Below are 18,013 nucleotides of genomic sequence, written 5' to 3' on the forward strand. Positions count from 1 at the left end.
AAAAAAAAAAACTAATTAATCACACAATTTGCTGTAATTAATCTCAATGAATCACTTTTCTCCCTAAGATAAAATCACAGCAGTAATGTAGAATCAACTAAAGGAAGTATATTTAAATTCAAGTACAGGTTTCCAATGAAACCATCAGGGCCAACAAGGCGATTAAACACATCAGGTTAGATGGGCATTATTCCTTTAATGCATTTATATATGCAAAGTCATTGAAGGTAATTATGTACATTAACAGTGTGGTACAGTTCTGAGTGAGTATTTACATTTTACACTACTTAATTCTTCCACTGGAGTACATTTCAGAGGGAAATATTGAACTTTCTGCTCCACTACATTTATTCGGCACCTTCTGTGAACTATGCAGAATACGGTGAGGACTGTAATACTTAAGTTCACTGAAGCATGCACCTCCACTGTACTGGCTTCCCTTTTGTCAATTTTTATTGTACAATTCCAACTCATTATATTGGATTAATACAGGACTAAATGGTCGTGCTGTGGGAATCTGTTGAGTTATTTGGTTTTAAGTGTCATTTTGGGACTTTTATGGCATTAGGTGGAGGGAAGATGTGACAGGAAGTGACAGAAGTGAGACATGAACTGAAGCATAGTGATCACAGTACTTCTGAAAACACTGGGCCACAATCATTCCCACTGCTGAGTGTGTTGTTTCCCCTCGTCTGAAAACGGTTCTGCAGTTGTTTCTGAATGAACTGTTGCCGGTTTGAGTTTGGCTTGTCAGTGTGATGTTGGTTTTTTAGCCTGCAGTAGCCACCGTGAGGATGAAAATGTTTGCAGGGCTTTTCAAACCTGTAGAACCTGTTTAGAGGATCTATTTGAGGTTTTAAGAACCAATCTCAATGTGTTTTTACATACAGTATCTTCTCCCAGGCTTCTCCCTGGAGCTGTATAACAACAAGTTTCTCAGAACGACAAGTTCAGAAACTCCTGACGTCTTGTTTTAAGGTGCAAGTGTGTTCTTTTCCTTTATGGACCTAGTACTATTCTAAACGTCCCCAGTCTTACACTGCAAAAACTCAAAATCTTACCAAGAATATTTGTCTTATTTCTAGTCAAAATGTCATTTCTAGTCAAAGCAAATCAAATTATACTCAAAATAAGACTAGTCACATTAAAAATTAGCTTGTTTTTAGACACTTTTTTTTTTACTGCTTTCAAGCATATTTTCACTTGAAATAAGTAGAAAAATCTGATAGTGGAGCAAGTTTTACTTCCTTATTACAAGCACAAAAAACCTGCTTTCACTGGCAGATTTTTCTACTTATTTCGAGTGAAAATTAGTTTGAAACAAGGGAAAATCATCTAAAAACAAGTACATTTTTAGGTGATGAGTCTTATTATAAGTGGAAAGAGATTAGTTTTGACTAGAAATTAGACAAATATTTTGAGTTTTTGCAGTGTATCTTCTCCCAGGCTTCTCCCTGGAGCTCTATAACAACAAGTTTCTCCGAACGACAAGTTCAGGAAGTCCTGACGTCTTGTTGTAAGCTGCAATTGTTAAAACTTCCCCAGTATCACATTCAAGTAAAGACCTTAGGTAATAAAACACACATTGTACAGTATGGCACCTTAAAGAATTCTTCAATTATGTTCATTTTTGCAAACACCTCTTAGCCCCCTTGAGCTTTTAGAACTTGTAGCTTAGGTTGTAAAATTGGACCTGAACTGAAGATACAGTAGAGTCCTTTTAAAGGTTTCTGGGTTGCTGGTCCAGTTCCTGGCGTCAAATGAGAGTGAACCACAAGCCTCAACCTGTATCTGGACCTGTTTCCAGCTCTCAAAGAACACAACACAGATTAAAAGCCCCACAGCAGATTTCAGCTGTCCTCATAAATCTATATGCTCCTAACATATACGTCACATCACTCTTGATAGTGAGACATAAATGTAACATTCAGGGCCGTTGTATAAGGGGGGAAAGGTGATGATAATTCTAGGGGCCCAGCGCCCAGTAGGGCCCCACAAAAAACCCCAGTAGTCTAATCTTTGTATGACTGAATTATTCTGCATAAGACCCTGACTGATACTCATAGTAATGCTGCATTAGCATCAAAACAAAGTAGGCTAAATAGAAAATGATAATACGTGTAGTCTAAGTCAAGAAAAAAAGTGGAAAAGTCAGGGGCCTACTTTAGTAGTACTTAGGCGCTATCTAATGTGATTTAATTTACTCACTTTCTTCTAGACACAAAAACCTCTGGCTACACAAAGGGAAAATCACTTTTTTGTTTGTGTCTTTGAATAAGTCCTCCAATTGTCCCCGGCAGATTTCTTAATTCAGAGGGAAAATAGCATCCAACGTTGATTGAGTTGGATCTCTACACTGCAAAAACTCAAAATCTTACCAAGAATATTTGTCTTATTTCTAGTCAAAATGTCATTTCTAGTCAAAACAAATCTCATTATACCTAAAATAAGTATATTTATACATATACATACATAAAAAAGTAGCTTGTTTTTAGACACTTTTTAACTTTTACTACTAAGCAGGGCCGTTGTATAGGGGAGAAAGGTGATGATAACTCTAGGGGCCCAGCGCCCAGTGGGGCCCATAAAAACCCCAGTAGTCTAATCTTTGTATGACTGAATTATTCTGCATAAGACCCTGACTAATACTCATAGTAATGCTGCATTAGCATCAAAACAAAGTAAATAAAACATGATACATAGTCTAAGAAAAAAAGTGGAAAAGTTAGGGGGAGGGGCCCACTTTAGTATTCTTTAAGGGGGCCCAGAATTCCTAGCAACGGCCCTGGTAACATTACACTGTAAAAACTCTAAATCTTTTAGAGAATATTTGTCTTATTTCTTGTCAAAATGTCTAATTTCTAGTCAAACCTAATCTATTTCCACTTAAAATAAGACTCATCACCTAAATTTTTTTTTGTTTTTGGATCATTTTCACTTGTTTCAAACTAATTTTCATTTGAAATAAGTAGAAAAATCTGCCAGTGAAAGCAAGTTTTTTTGTGTTTGTAATAAGGAAGAAAAACTTGCTCCACTATCAGAATTTTTCTACTTATTCCAAGTGAAAATCTGCTTGAAAGAAGTAAAACGTGTCTAAAAACAAGCTGCTTTTTAATGTGTTGAATCTTATTTTAAGTAGAATGAAATTACATTTTGACTAGAAATAATAGAAATAATATTCTTGGTAAGATATTTGAGTTTTTGCAGTGTATATGTCAAGAAACAGTAAAAAAAAAAGCACAGACAATATAAGCAGATTAAGCGATACCATTAACAGTCCGCGTTTGATTAATGGTTAAATGAGGGATATTGATTGGTGCAGCTCCGCTCAGAGAGACCGACACCACATCACACTAATAACGATGTTGTCAGGAGGAAGAGGATGAAAGCAGCTTCACATCCACCTCGGGTTTTGGTTCTGCGCGGGGTTGTGTGGGGTCCCTGTCAGCCTCGGCTCTGTCTGTCTGCCCAGTAGGGATGTCTATAATCATACCTCTGATGCTCTCCTCCTCTTCTCCCCTCCCCTTCTCCCCTCCCCTCCACTCCACACACACTCATGCCAGCTGTCTATCACCGGACGGGAGCGGGGGGGAATTGGAAAGAACGTAATGACAACTTACATAATGGCTTCTTCCTGACTAAACATAGCAAAGCCCCTCTGGCTACGGCTGAACTGCGCCTGCTGCGCCTTGCACCTCCTTAGCAAACAGGAGGCTTGTCTCTTCTCCCTGTCTGGCCAACGGGGGCAACATGGGGGGGCAATCCCCCTCGCCTCCATGTGGGGGCGCTGTGGAACTTCGAACTGCTTGCAGGTGGGACACACACTCTTGTTGATTCTGACTGTTCTGCACTGGAGGTTTAAATTAAACATTAAACACTGAGGAAAATGAGAAGAGGGGAATGGGAGGATGACAGGAATGGAGGGATGGAGAGAAAGAGAGATTCTATTCATGAAATGTCTACTTTCTTTCTTTGCAAAAAATCTGACATAACACAGTGGGTGGATGATTCATTGCTCATGAGGGACGATCTATTTCGGCAAAGGAAGAATATTTTGGCGCCTTGAGACCTTTTACTAACAACCTCTGTTGTGTTATAATGTCTGAAGTCCCTGGGGACTGATTTAAAACACAGATAAGTTACCACACAAGACATTAAACATCAAGTGTTTTTGGATTAGGGTTCAAATGTGAGATTCAGATTTTTGGTGATAGTTTTATTTTGGAATTTTTAGTACATTAAAGGTCCCATATGTTGCACTTTTCTGGCATTGATGCATAAGAAGATCTATTTCAGATTTAACTGTATCTCTATAGTTTTACATCTCCTCTACCAGGCTTTTCCCTGGAGCTCTACTGTATAGCAACAGGTTTTCTGAATGATTTATGCAATCTTTGTGACATCACAAATTCAGAAAGTCCTGATGTCTTGTTTTATGACTTATTTGTGTGCATTTGGCAAATTTATCATTATTAAAGCACCTAGATAATAATAATAATAATGAAAAAAAGTCCTGGCATTGTTCTAATGGTCGACCTTTCTTAGCTGTGTTTGAAACTGAATTTAAGAACTAACATGAATGTATAAAAATGGTTGACAATAAGAAATGCATACTCTAAACATAATTCAAGAACTATTTAGAGAAATGTAATATGCCTTGCCTGTTTTTTTTTTTTTAATTATTATGTTAACTTTATACCTGTATTGACATATGTACTTATTTTGTTCACTTTATATGTCTCATACGTATTTATTTATTTTCTTATTGTGAGATGCCAGACTTTTCTGACTGTAATTGAAACTTTTTCAATAAAGTGTTTAATGAAAGAAAAAAAAAAGTCGTGGCATTGTTTTAAGGCTCAATTGTATCACGAGTATCAATACAGAACGTAGTTAATAAAAAAAACACAATTTTGCATGGCATAGTATTGCACTTTTAAGACTTTTGTGATTGGCAGGTTGTGCTTGTGCAGGATTTTTTGAAGGTTAAGGGTTAATCTCAAAACGGTTGCAGAAATGTTCAAGCTCTCTTCCCCATTTGAGGACCAGATGTGATGTAATCGAGTGGCTGAAATGTCAAAAGTGGGCGCAGGCAGGCGGAGTGAGGGGATTAATGCAGTGGCTGTGAGCCATGCAACCAGTTTTGCTATCATGACCTTGTCGACTGACTGCCAGTCAACTCAGACCTCCGAGGGGGTTTCTGCTTCCTTAGCCCAGGCTGAGGCCGTGTCTGTCACACCAAAAAAAAAAAAAAAAAAATCCTCCTCCCCGGCGCCCCCCCGGAGACGCCACATGGCAGGTAGGCAGCAGTATGGAAAGAGCTTTTTCTATCAACTCCAAGTCCCCACCACCACCCACCCACATTGAAAACAGACAGATTACACTGCAAAGACTCAAAATCTAGAATATTTGTCTTATTTCTTGTCAAAATGTCTCATTTCTACTTTCTTTCCACTTTAAATAAGACTCATCACCTAAAAAATGAGTTATTTTTTAACTTATTTAACTACTTTTCACTTGAAATAAGTGAACCAGTGAAAGGAAGTTTTTTGTGCTTGTAATAAGAAAGAAAAACTTGCTCCACTATCAGATTTTTCTACTTATTTCAAGTGAAAATAGGCTTAGTAGCAGGGCCGTTGCTAGGAATTCTGGGCCCCCTGAAAGAATAGAGGGTATGCACATGACGTCACGGTACTCGGAAGTCGCTGTGGAACGTCCACTGAGTGGCAAAAAGACGAGTGGCAGAGCCGCCAAAGTTTAAAAACGAGCAAGTAACGAAGCGATTTTCTCCGAGCCCACACACGTCTGACATGTCTAGCTTTGCCAGCATGTAAAGCAGCAGCATGACCTAACAGAGCTGCTAAACATCTAGAGGATACGTCTCACTTTGACCGAGTTACATTCAAGAACCTGTTCTCAATGACGGAAAGTAAATTCACTGGAGCGGTCATTTTTTTCGATCGATCAGCTGTGTTTACAGTTTCAGGTGTCATAGTTATGATGTTTAGACAGATAAATTAGTCCTCTAACACATCCTACAGTTTGACTGGTCAAAGTTTTTCCAGAATAAAAGCAGCGCGCAGGTTTAAGTGTGTCAGGACGACAGTAACAGCTGTAATCTCGTCCCTCTGCACAGTAACAGCAGCCTGTCAGTCACTCTGCAGGTACCGCGGTCACACTGTGTTACAGGAAGTGTCCGTGGAGCAGACGGGTTTGGGGAGCTGGTTGTCGATTCCTTTTGACATCAATTTGTTTTGATATAAGATATTTTATCCAGTTTATGAGTCCACCGCTATCCGCCAGCATGTTGAGGGACGCTTGTTTTGCCACTCAGTCCAATCGAACGGGGCGTTGCGAGGGCAACGTGACGTAAACGCATACCCTCTATACTATAGTGGGCCCCTGCCCCCTGACTTTTCCACTTTTTTTTCTTAGACTATGTGTCATGTTTTATTTACTTTGTTGTGATGCTAACGCAGCATTACTATGAGTATTAGTCAGGGTCTAAGCAGAATAAATCAGTCATACAAAGATTAGACTACTGGGGTTTTTTTGGGGGGCCCCACTGGGCGCTGGGCCCCTAGAATTATCATCACCTTTCTTCCCTATAACGGCCCTGCTTAGTAGTAAAAGTAAAAAGTGTCTAAAAACAAGCTACTTTTTTATGTATGTATATGTATAAATATACTTATTTTAGGTATAATGAGATTAGTTTTGACTAGAAATAAGACAAATATTCTTGGTAAGATTTAGAGTTTTTGCAGTGTAGAGATCCAACTCAATCAACGTTGGATTGTATTTTCCCTCTGAATGAAGAAATCTGCCAGGGACAATTGGAGGACTTATTCAAAGACACAAACAAAAAAAAAAGATTTTCCCTTTGTGTAGCCAGAGGTTTTTGTGTCTAGAAGAAAGTGAATAAATTAAATCACATTAGATAGCGCCTAAGTACTTGACACCAGTGCCCAATTAAGATGTGTAAGGCCTGGGGCATGGAGCACAGAAGGAGCCTATAGCGTTTTAATGGCAAATATATGACAAAAGTGCTATGCTATGACTTTGATAACCTTGTTTTAATTACGCAATTACATGGCCGTCTTCTAACCCCCGCTCTCTTTGGTGCATTTAAAAGCAGCCTCCACAGTCGGGGCCATTTGTTCAGCATAACGACAGCTTTGAACTTGCGGGAAATATTATGCAAAAATCTCTCCTTTGATGCAGAGCAAAGTGCGCTTATTAAACAATTAGCATAGTTATTCTGGTGGTAATCACCCAGAGAGACTGCAAATTGGCAGGAGAGTTTAAAAATAGTCTTGTTTGAAATATCTGTGCAGGGTGTTTAATACCTGACTGCATGCCCAGAGGCGAGACATTGCTACTGTGTCTCTTGTGTACCCTCAGAACGCAGATACACATCCGTAAAGTCAAAGTTTATACTACACATCTTATGCTTTTTGACGGGTTCTGTCACCTGTTTTGTCGGAAAAAGCTTAAGGATGCAGATGAGAACTATGCTGATGTGCTATTAGTACCTCGAGATGCCGGGGTTGTAGCCATCAAACACGCGCTATGTTAAAGTGCCTGTCCTTGAGATCAGTGTTTTCCTATACAGTGCGTTATTCTCTCTATAGCACTAAGAGTAACGCTGCTTTGGTGAGGGAATGCTGCACATCTCACAGATCAGCTGTCTGTCACAGGGTTTGTTCAGCGCCTCAAGTGCAAACTCCAACTGGTTGAGAAATCTGAAGGATTTGCTATTTTCTATTTTCTCAATGTGATGTAAAGGAAGGCAGAAGGTAGTATGGCATATCTCTACCTACAGGTATTTCTCAGAAAAACCAACAACTGAGATATGAACGTATAGAAAAATGATGAAGTGACCTAAAATCATCAATCATGGGAGTAATCGCAAATATTTGTTATTTTATGTTAGGTTCAATTGAGTTGGGTTATGCCATCTTAGGTTAAGTTGGTTTATTTTAGGTTAGGTCGAGTTAAGTGGTGTTAATTTAGGTCAGGTTTAGTTATGTTAGGTTAGGTTAAGTTGAGTTATGTTAAGTTTGGTTAGTTAAGGTTTAGTTATGTTGGGTTATGTTAAGTTTAGTTAGGTCAGGTTTAGTTATGTTAGGTTATGTTAAGTTGGGTTATGTTAAGTTTAGTTAGGTCAGGTTTAGTTATGTTGGGTTATGTTAAGTTTAGTTAGGTAAGGTTTAGTTATGTTATGTTAGGTTAAATTGGGTTTTGTTAAGTTGGGTTAGGCCAGGTTGAGTTTTGTCATGGTAGGTTAGGTTGGGTTAATTTAGGTTAGGGTTAGGATTACATTTGGTGAGGTTAGATTAGATTATGTCAGATAAAGTTAGGTCGTTATCGTAGGTTAGATTGAATAGAATTAGGATTACATTGGTTAGTTTAGGTTGGATTGAGTTATGTTAGCCTGGGCTAGGTTGAGTTACATTATGTTAGGATGCAGTGGGATATGTAATGTTGGTTATATTAAGATGGGTTCGGTTATATTAAGTTAGCCTGAGTTTGGTTAGGTAAGGCTAAACTATTAGATTAACTGTTAGTTGTTAGTTACAGTAGGGGTTAAGGTTGTCTGGTTATGTTAGTTTTGATTTGCTAATATGTATTCAAGAGGCTTTGTGTGCACATACATAAATCTACCTCTTTTCAGACACTTATCTACTACAGTATTACTATTATTTCATCACTGCATGTTGTGCAACTGTAAACAAAGCAATTTCCCTGGGGACATCAATAAAGTTTTTCTAGCTGTGAAAAACACAAATACTCAGGAAACAATGCTGAACCTTGGCCTTGCTTGCTGCGACGCCTACTCTTCATTGTTTCTGCTCTACGAGGCACGGTGGCGGCGATGATGATGATGATGATGCCAAGGCTAGAGCCTCATCTCAACCACGTCTCTTAGAAATAATGTTACCTTCGACTCATTTGCAGCCATGATGTTCTGTCATGGCTGACAGCACGGGGATGGCTGCAACAAGTTGTGGTTATCAACTCACAAAGGACCAAACAATAGCGTTCGTTTAAGAATAGAACAGCGATAGTATGTTCATTCTTATAGGAAAACATTTATATTTACTGTATATAGCAGAGCAAGCAGATGGATTACATTAACACTGTGTATAATTAAGGCAATAAAGGCATATTTCTCCTCACACACACAAACACACACATAGTGAGGCACTCTCTAGTCATTATCACATTCACTGATTTCTTCACTGCATTGGAGCTAATTTTATCCTGTATATTTTTATTTCCTGTGTGATCTCCTCTGCTTCAGTTTCCCACCATGCTGTTTGTTGTCATCATTTGGATTCTGCTGCAGATGCATCTGTCTCAGCCTGTCATCCAGATTTTTACTTTCTTTTTTTGTTTGCAGCTGAAGATGTTTCCTATTTTTTTTTTTCTTTTTAAAATTTCACTGGCTTAGATGATCGATTGCATCTCTTCTCGGTCTTATTTTGCCACCATCGCATTTCATCAGCTTTATTCTCTCTACTCAGGTGCTGTTTTATCACCCTAAGGTATAGCAATGTCCAAACTGAAGCTAGTTTTGTTGCTAGGTGACATCTGGTGGTCATAGTAATTAAGACAGAAACAAAGAGATGGTGTCATGGCCAAGTAAAGAGAGAGATGAGATAAAATCTGCTTAAAGGGATTGTTCAACATTTTGGCAAATTGCTCCATTGCGTGAGGCAATTAGCGTGGTGAATGTGCAGGTCACAACTTGTCCACCAGAGCGTTGTGGAGTTGTTGGATTGTGTATTTGATGAGTTTGATGAGGAAACTAAGAAATCCCATAATGAGCCTCTGTAGCGTAGCTCTGAGCAGCTCACGACTCTGCTCCGCTGTTCTAAAAACAGCTTGCACCTACAATTAAAGGTAACGAACCTACTGCTGATTTGAATTTTGTATTTAGATTTTTAGTTTGACTGACTATCTATTGCAGTAACACTAATTACAGCAATTGTCTTTGCTATATTTAAAAGTAAGACCAATATATGTTGAACTATCCCTTTAAATTCAAGGTGGGGGTAGATGGATGAGTCATTAAAACCCAGGATAGTTTGCTTGGTAGGTTACTGCGTCACAATCATAGTAACCATTAGTGTTGTCGTCAAGACCACCTAACCCAAGACAGAGTCAAGACCAAAACCAAGGGGGGGCAAGACCAAGTCTGAGACCGAGACCATTTTCAAGACTATTACTGTATTCAGTACCAGTCCTCATAATAATCATGTGGCTTTACATTATTCCTTTAGCTAAAATAATTACATGATTTTATATCAAATCTAAACCATTTAATTGAAACAATATTTGGATTGAACAGAACCTGCTAAAGTCTCCACTCCACTGTTGACACTGGTGCACCCAAGTTTTTGAGATATTTACACATGCTTATTCTTTTGTAGAACAATTTTAATTATCTTAAAGTTATTGAATTACAAAACCAAAGTGAGCAAATGACAGAGAGACATTTGTGGTTAAAAAGAAAAGATATCATTGCAGCGGTGGTTTTGAGAGACAAGACTGAGTAAAAATGTAGTCGATTCAGAGAAAATGTGGTCTCAAGACTGGACTTGAGTACCACAACACTAGTAACCATGACAATAAAATCAAATGTTGAAAAGTATTTATTTTAAATCGTGATCTTTTTCTGAACCTAACCAAGTATTTGTGTGCCTAAACATAATAAACCTAAAGACGCAACTGCAATGATGACAATCGGTACATTAACCCATGGTAATTCAATGGCCAGTCACCACATTTCTCCATCTACATTCAGCTTTATGCTTCTTCCTCCTCACACACAACCATCTCAGTCCAAACTCTGAACATCTGAAGTTCTAAGATTGGAGAACAAGCTACCAAATCATATCGGAGCAAGAACGTCACTGTCTAAATTCAAGAATCTACTCCAACACCTTCAAAAACCTGACACAGCTTTCACTTTACTTCTTAACTTGATCTCCTTGCTAAAGCTTCCTGCTGAATTGAAGCTTCAGTAGTGTTCCTCAATTGAGTGTAGACACTGACATATATATTCAAGATATTCAAGAATCTCTTAAGAACATCTGCTCAAAGAGCTCCTTCAACACAACTAACAAGAACATGTAAAGACGACAAAAGGAACATCTGGATCTTCTCCATCTACATGAACTCAATTCTTCAGCTTTTTTGCTTCTTGTTCCAGCATTACCATCTGAAGGACATCTCTGAAAGATCCGTAACATGGATAACTTTTGGTTCACTAGGCTACTTAACTTGATCTTGATGTTCCTCACTTCTAAGCTGCTTTGGGTAAAAGCATCTACCAAACAAGTCCATGTAAATGTAAAAGTAGGTTCGATATAAAAATGTTACCATCTTGGTTTTCCAGATTGTGTTTCTTGTATCTTTCTGCAGCAATAGCACCTCATCATAAAAAAAAAATACAGAAATCAACTCAACATCAACTCTGAGATGTGAATTTGTGCATTCATTTTGTCCCTACTTTCTATGTAGCAGGTAGTAAACAATGCAGCGGTGGAGTCATGTTGTTTGCCTCCGAGCTGGGACTTTCACAGTGACAGAGAGACACATCAGTTATTGATTGCAGCTATTACCGAAACCTCAAATGGGTTATTTCTGAAATCAACATGGGATAAACGGGCTCCAGAAGGGCCCTGCAGAGTGGCTGCCTTTGTTTTCCGAGGCTGCGGTTCTGCAGAAGGAGCCCCAGGGTGCAGCCAACACCTGTCGCTTGATGCATTAGCACCTTTAAACAACAGTCTGCTTTAAATAACCAGATCGTCATGCTGCTCACTTGAGAGGCACTTTCCGAATTTTTTTTTTCTTTTCTTTTCGTGATGCCAATGTGTCATTTCAATGTCAAATTTACTTGGGTTAACTTTTTTCTTTTCCTTTCTGGAGCTTTCAACCAAATCTCATAGTCTTAAGTTGACTGAGTAGAGATGAAAAGGTAGACATACTATTTCCATACGTATAGGAAAATGATTAAGTGACTTAAAATGATACCATTTTATTAATACATGGGAGCAATTATTTGTTATTTTATGTTAGGTTCAATTGAGTTTGGTTATGCCATCTTAGGTTAAGTTGGTCTATTTTAGGTTAGGTTGAGTTAAGTGGCATTAGTTTAGGTCAGGTTGGGTTATATTAGGTTAAATTGGGTTATGTTAAGTTTAGGTCAGGTTTAGTTATGTTAGGTTAGGTTAAGTTGAGTTATGTTAAGTTTGGTTAGTTAAGCTTGAGTTATGTTAGGTTAAATTGGGTTATGTTAAGTTTGTTTATCTTAGGTTTAGTTATGTTAAGTTTGGTTAGTTAAGCTTGAATTATGTTGGGTTATGTTTGGTTAGGTAAGGTTGAGTTATGTTAGGTTAAATTGGGTTAGGTTTAGTTATGTTAGGTTAGGTTAAGTTGAGTTATGTTAAGTTTGGTTAGTTAAGGTTGAGTTATGTTGGGTTATGTTAAGTTTGGAAAGGTAAGGTTGAGTTATGTTAGGTTAAGTTGAGTTATGTTAAGTTTGTTTAGGTAAGGTTGAGTTATGTTAGGTTAAATTGGGTTAGGTTTAGTTATGTTAGGTTAAGTTTAGTTATGTTAAGCTTGGTTAGTTAAGGTTGAGTTATGTTAGGTTAGGTTAAGTTGGGTTTTTGTTAAGTTTGGTTAGGTCAGGTTGAGTTTTGTCATGGTAGGTTAGGTTGGGTTAAATTATAGGGTTAGGATTACATTTTGCTATTCTGGAGTTTTCAACCACCATCATATAATCTGGAAAGCAGTTGGAATTACCCTCTAAAGGATCCAGGCTTCTGAGTGTCTTTCCTAGCTATCTGACTAACTTTTAACACACACTGACTTTTTACAGCTCCTTGGAACAGTATGCATTAGCTTCTATGGGAGCACTGTGCGCTTTAAATTATTACACTGAAACAGACATTAAAGGGCTTCTTCAAATAGCTGAGGCTGATCGTTCTAAGAAGGAAATGCAGGGAATATTATATCACACACACACACAAATGCACACACACACTAATATGCCTCACACTGCTTTAGAAGGGCTCAGAGGCAGGAGAAGAGAAAGTTGATTAAATAATATGCAAATCGGTATGAGATTTTACACTTGACTTTTAATGTAACTCTGAGACAGTGGGATGCAATTGCCTCGTATTAGTATTCAGTTGAGCACAGGCTTGTGATTATAATGTTCCTTACTGCATGACTACAGATAAAGCTGGAAAATCATTTCTCAGCATGACTACACATGAGGGAATGTCAACTGGGTGACAGGTCCGCACCGAGCGCTCACTTTCCCTGCATCATTATTTACAGTCCATCACTGCAACATGCTAATATTTGGAATCTTAAGTCTCCGCTTCATTTGTGCCCCCGGAGAGACCCCCATTAGTGAATCATCAGCTGGCGGGGGCGCCATTATTCTAGATGGGGAGCAGGATTATGGGGGTAATAGCTCAAAAGCCACTCCTTACAGTTTTTGGGGTCAATGTATGTACGGTCGACAGGGGCCGTTGCTAGGAATTCTGGGGCCCCTGAAATAATATTAAAGTGGGCCCCTCCCCCCTTACTTTTCCACTTTTTTCTTAGACTACGTATGTATTATCATTTTTTTATTTAGCCTACTTTGTTGTGATGCTAATGCAGCATTACTATGAGTATTAGTCAGGGTCTTACGCAGAATAATTCAGTCATTCAAAGATTAGACTACTGGGGTTTTTTATGGGCCCCACTGGGCGCTGGACCCCTAGAATTATCATCACCTTTTTCCCCTACAACGGCCCTGATGGTCGAATGCATACATTAGTTAAGGATTTAGCTATGGACACAACAGCAGATGTCCACAGTGCAATACTGTCCAAGTAACGTAAAAAAGTCAATTATGCATTAGTTTCTTATACATTTAGAAGGAAATGAAATTGAAACACATTACTTATTCTTTTTTTTTAGGGTTTCTTGTTTATAAATGTCTGTTGTTGGGTAGGAAGGCTTACCTCAGTCCTTCAGACCTTTTTGTCCGATTGGCTGACAGTTTCTGAGCATAAAGATATAAGACAACAAAGTCCCTACTTTTCAATGATAGCAGCTGTTTTCTGCATCTCTTTGGAGCCAACCACAATTCCTTTTGTCTTTTCTAATTTATGAAAAAAAAGAAAAAAACAAAACAAAACAAATGCAACTTAATCAAGATTTCTTCCACTAAATAAAATTTTTAAAGAACAAGAAATCAATTTCTGCTCCCGAATCTTGATTGATTCCAGCGGGTGCATTTCCCTTTGTTAAGTGGAAATATAAAGTAGGAAAGCTGGGTTTGATTCTCATTAGGAAGAGTTTATGTTAACAGTGACTATGTTGAGTAGTACTTATTCTAACCAAAATCACAATCTTTTTTTTAGATCTAATCAAGCTAGGACCATTATTTTAGTAACTATGGAAATTAGCATAAGTACGGTCCATGATCATAAAAATGGAGGTCTGGAACTCTTAGAAAAGGGGTAATTTAGGAGAGATGCCTTAAAGGTTGTATCAGATAGTTGAGAAAACGTCAAAAAGAGAGAATTTAATTACATTTATAAAGTTCTAAACCTCTCAGATTCATAATGAGGAGAAATATACTGTCCAGTCGTCATTTTTTAATGAAAGTTTGTGGTCTAATTTCTACAACTTGCCCTCAAGTGGTTGGAGTAGCTCAAGTGCAGTGTTTGAGGTTAACTCTCGGCTTGATAAGGGCACTGTGGGGTTCCCTGGTCTAAAATGAGCAGAGCTGTTCATTTGTACTTTGACCTAAAAAGACCAGATAGAGGAGAGCTGGGAATGGAGGTACAGGGAACTGAGCGAACTACGTTGGGGCAATGGATGATGAGCAAAGGTGTAGGACTGGAAAAGGCCTGTTTTTGCACTCAACCTTCAAACTCCGAGGGAAACCATGAATAAACCAATCAAGGACATCTTAGGGGAGGCTGGGAAGGCTCTGAATAAACAATATAAAACAAAATATTATGATAAAATGGAATGATCTAGAGGATCGAGCCATTAAGAGGCTGCTTACACCGACTGGCCTGGGGGTCATGTTGCTTCTAATTAATGCTCGCCAGACTCTGGATGGGGCAATGGCTGCTAAGGGTTTAAAGTAGTTAGCAATATTTGTGAAGTGACAGCCACAAGAGGCGTCGTGAAAACATAACAACAAATCCTATGACCTCACAAGTAGATAATTGAGGCTAAAATGAGTCCAACCAAGAAAACACCTCTAGCTTTGCCAATAGACTCTGCATGATTGCCCCAGCTACGTTGATATTCCAGATAATTAGCTGTTTACTTGAAGAAGTTGAAGAAGTGCTACCAACATATCTAAATAGCACCTTTATTTTCCTTTGCATATACAGTATGATCAAGATATTTAGTGACAGATTTGGGGCTAAGATTAAACTTTCCACTTAATACTCAAATTGACCAAGAGGCTAATCTCCCTAAGCCTCACACTTTTGTGTTTATTGAGTGTGTTTGATCTTCTGTTCATGCGGAGCCCCTGGGTGATGATGGTATTTCGTGGCTTTTCACTGCTTCCCATTGCCTGTTGCTGCCCTCCCCCCCTCTCTGAAGTGAGTGCAGTGCTTCATTTCTCAGTAATAACCCAGAGTCCTGAAACCAAAAAATAAAAAGGGTGAATCCTCAGAGTGTGTCCAGCCCGAGGCGCATTCTAGCCACCGCTCTCACATCACTAAACAATTGCTATCTGGGTCTTGAAAGGAAGCAGAGTCCCTTTGGCGCAGTCACACACGGCTTCCAGGGAGTCAGTGACCAGCAATTAGCAAGAGGGTAGGCTAATTAAAGTCGGACATTTCTCACTTGTATTAAGCTTGTAGGTTACACATCAAAATGTCTAAAGATTATACTGCAAAGGCAAAGTGCAGTATCTGTAAAAAATAATGCCAAACTGAAACAGCTTTTTGTGTTTTTCATTGTCAGGTTTAAGAATCAAATAATGAATAACTACCAAGTCTAATTGAATTAAATGTATTTTGTAGTTTGTCTTTCTGACCAATTTTGACCGTTTTATGGCAGATAGTGATACTGCACTTTGGCTTGGTTTTACTCCAATGGAATTATAGACCGAATCGCCTTGTTGTTTACAACTACTTCCGGGTAGAAAACCAGCACGTAGGCTAATTTGAATGAGAACAATAGTAACAAATGAGAGTTTAGCTATATCATATTTTTTAGAATAAAAGCAACATTACTGTTTCTGTGTGTGTGTTTTGTGTTGCTCTGTGTTGTATTTATTCAGTTTGGGGGAATCATGGTGTCTAGAAAGCATCAGTGGCTGACAGGGACAGCTAACGGTAGCTAAGCTAACGGCGGTAGCTAAGATATCCACTGGAGAAAATATTTTTTCATGGACCGTTTATTGAGTCACTGAGTTATTAAAGTTAAACAGGTAGCCTAGCTAACCGTTAGCCCGGCTAATCTATGATAACCATGACTAATTACAAAAATGTGCACACAGAAATAGTAATGTTTGTCCAGTCATTGGTTTTATAGACTTTACAAACATCAGATTAGTCTAAACGGTGACATAGTGACGTGAAAAATGAGATGTAGTGAAACTCTTGTCCGTCATTGTTCTCATGCTGGTTTTCTACCCGGAAGTAGGCCTAGTTGTAAACAACAAGGCGATTTGTTCTATTAAGCTTGTAGGTTACACATCAAAACGTCTAAAGCTTATAGACATTTATCAGATCTTTTATGGGTAAATTGCCATGGAAAGATATTGTAAGAGGCTACAATTGATAGTAATCCAACATTTTGTGGACCGGTCTTGAAATGTTGGACTGGACCCTACACCAATAGTTGCTTACTGTCCAAATGAGTTCCCCAAGGATCAGTGTTGGATTCTGGAGGGATAAGCTTCCTCCCCACCTCTTATTTTCCAGTTTCCAGTATGATCTATATGGCAACCGGTTGATTGATGCACTCCAATTTCGAAAACATCATGTCCAGGGCATTAGATCAGTGCAACAACCTTCACTATGTTCTGATAGTATCTCTGTGTACTGCACCTGGTGGCAATTCAGAGACCTGGCCCATTTCCCCTTGGCTGACTCCTGCTCCATTGCCTCACTTGATCCTGCAAAGTTTTCTGCACAGTCACAGTGTGTCTCTTTCCAGCTGTCAAACTCCCACTCTGTTATATTTCTCTGTTGCTTAGCATTTTTCCCTTCAGGGTACAAGCGTGACAATACGAGAGCACGGGGCTTCGTCGTCTATCACCGCCGGTCCCGTAAGGAGGTCAACAAAATCATGAGCTAAAGCTTCCTTCTTGCCAGGTGCCATCAAAAAAAGAACATAGTCGTGTTTCTGACGGCATTTGCATTCTCCCACATCTGGGTCAACATCTGCATAAGGCTGCCTGATCTGCCCCCGTGGTTCTGTGCAGTGACTCCAGGCCTCTTTCAGATTCGAGCACTAAAAGGGAATATCGTGAGGATGAGAGCAGAGCCAGTTTTGACATATAATAAATATGTATTTTGGAAAGGACAGAGGAGCAAGCCAAAGACGAATCCTGATGCTAATGCCTTTGGTCAGTACATTACAACACCACACAACACAACAACATAACATCCGTCACCAGTTGTTCCAAGGCCACAGGTTGGGGATTGCGAATGGGCCAACGAAACATTTGCAAAACTGTGCCAATTAAAAAACATTGTGACTTACAGAGGCCCTGAAAGGCAAGTGAAAGGATCATGCCAGGATAGTTTTACCAAGTTTTCTCTATGGAGAAAGAAAGGAAGGTTAAAGAACAACTACCAATTTCCCTCTCAGAGGTAAAGGTCAAGAAAAACTTGAATGCATTTTAGATCAGTGTTCTTGTTGTAATAATTTCTTAACCTCAGCAGCAGTGGTCTTCCATATTTCTGCCCTACAAAGGCAAAGTGCAGCATCTGTAAAAATGCCAAACTGAGAAAACAGCTTT

General features: G+C 38.9%; 1 long non-coding RNA gene across 1 annotated transcript in view; it reads left to right on the forward strand.

Moving 5' to 3' along the window:
* The window catches only part of LOC310999124, a 355,538-nt gene that overhangs the window by 20,549 nt on the left and 316,976 nt on the right, over positions 1 to 18,013 (forward strand). Inside the window, exon 2 of the long non-coding RNA XR_014596034.1 lies at positions 1,986 to 2,092. This is a non-coding gene — a long non-coding RNA (uncharacterized lncRNA). The remainder of the gene's footprint in view (positions 1 to 1,985; positions 2,093 to 18,013) is intronic.

This window comes from Trachurus trachurus, assembly GCF_905171665.1.
Source record: "Trachurus trachurus genome assembly, chromosome: 2".
NCBI classification, from domain to species: Eukaryota; Metazoa; Chordata; class Actinopteri; order Carangiformes; family Carangidae; genus Trachurus; species Trachurus trachurus.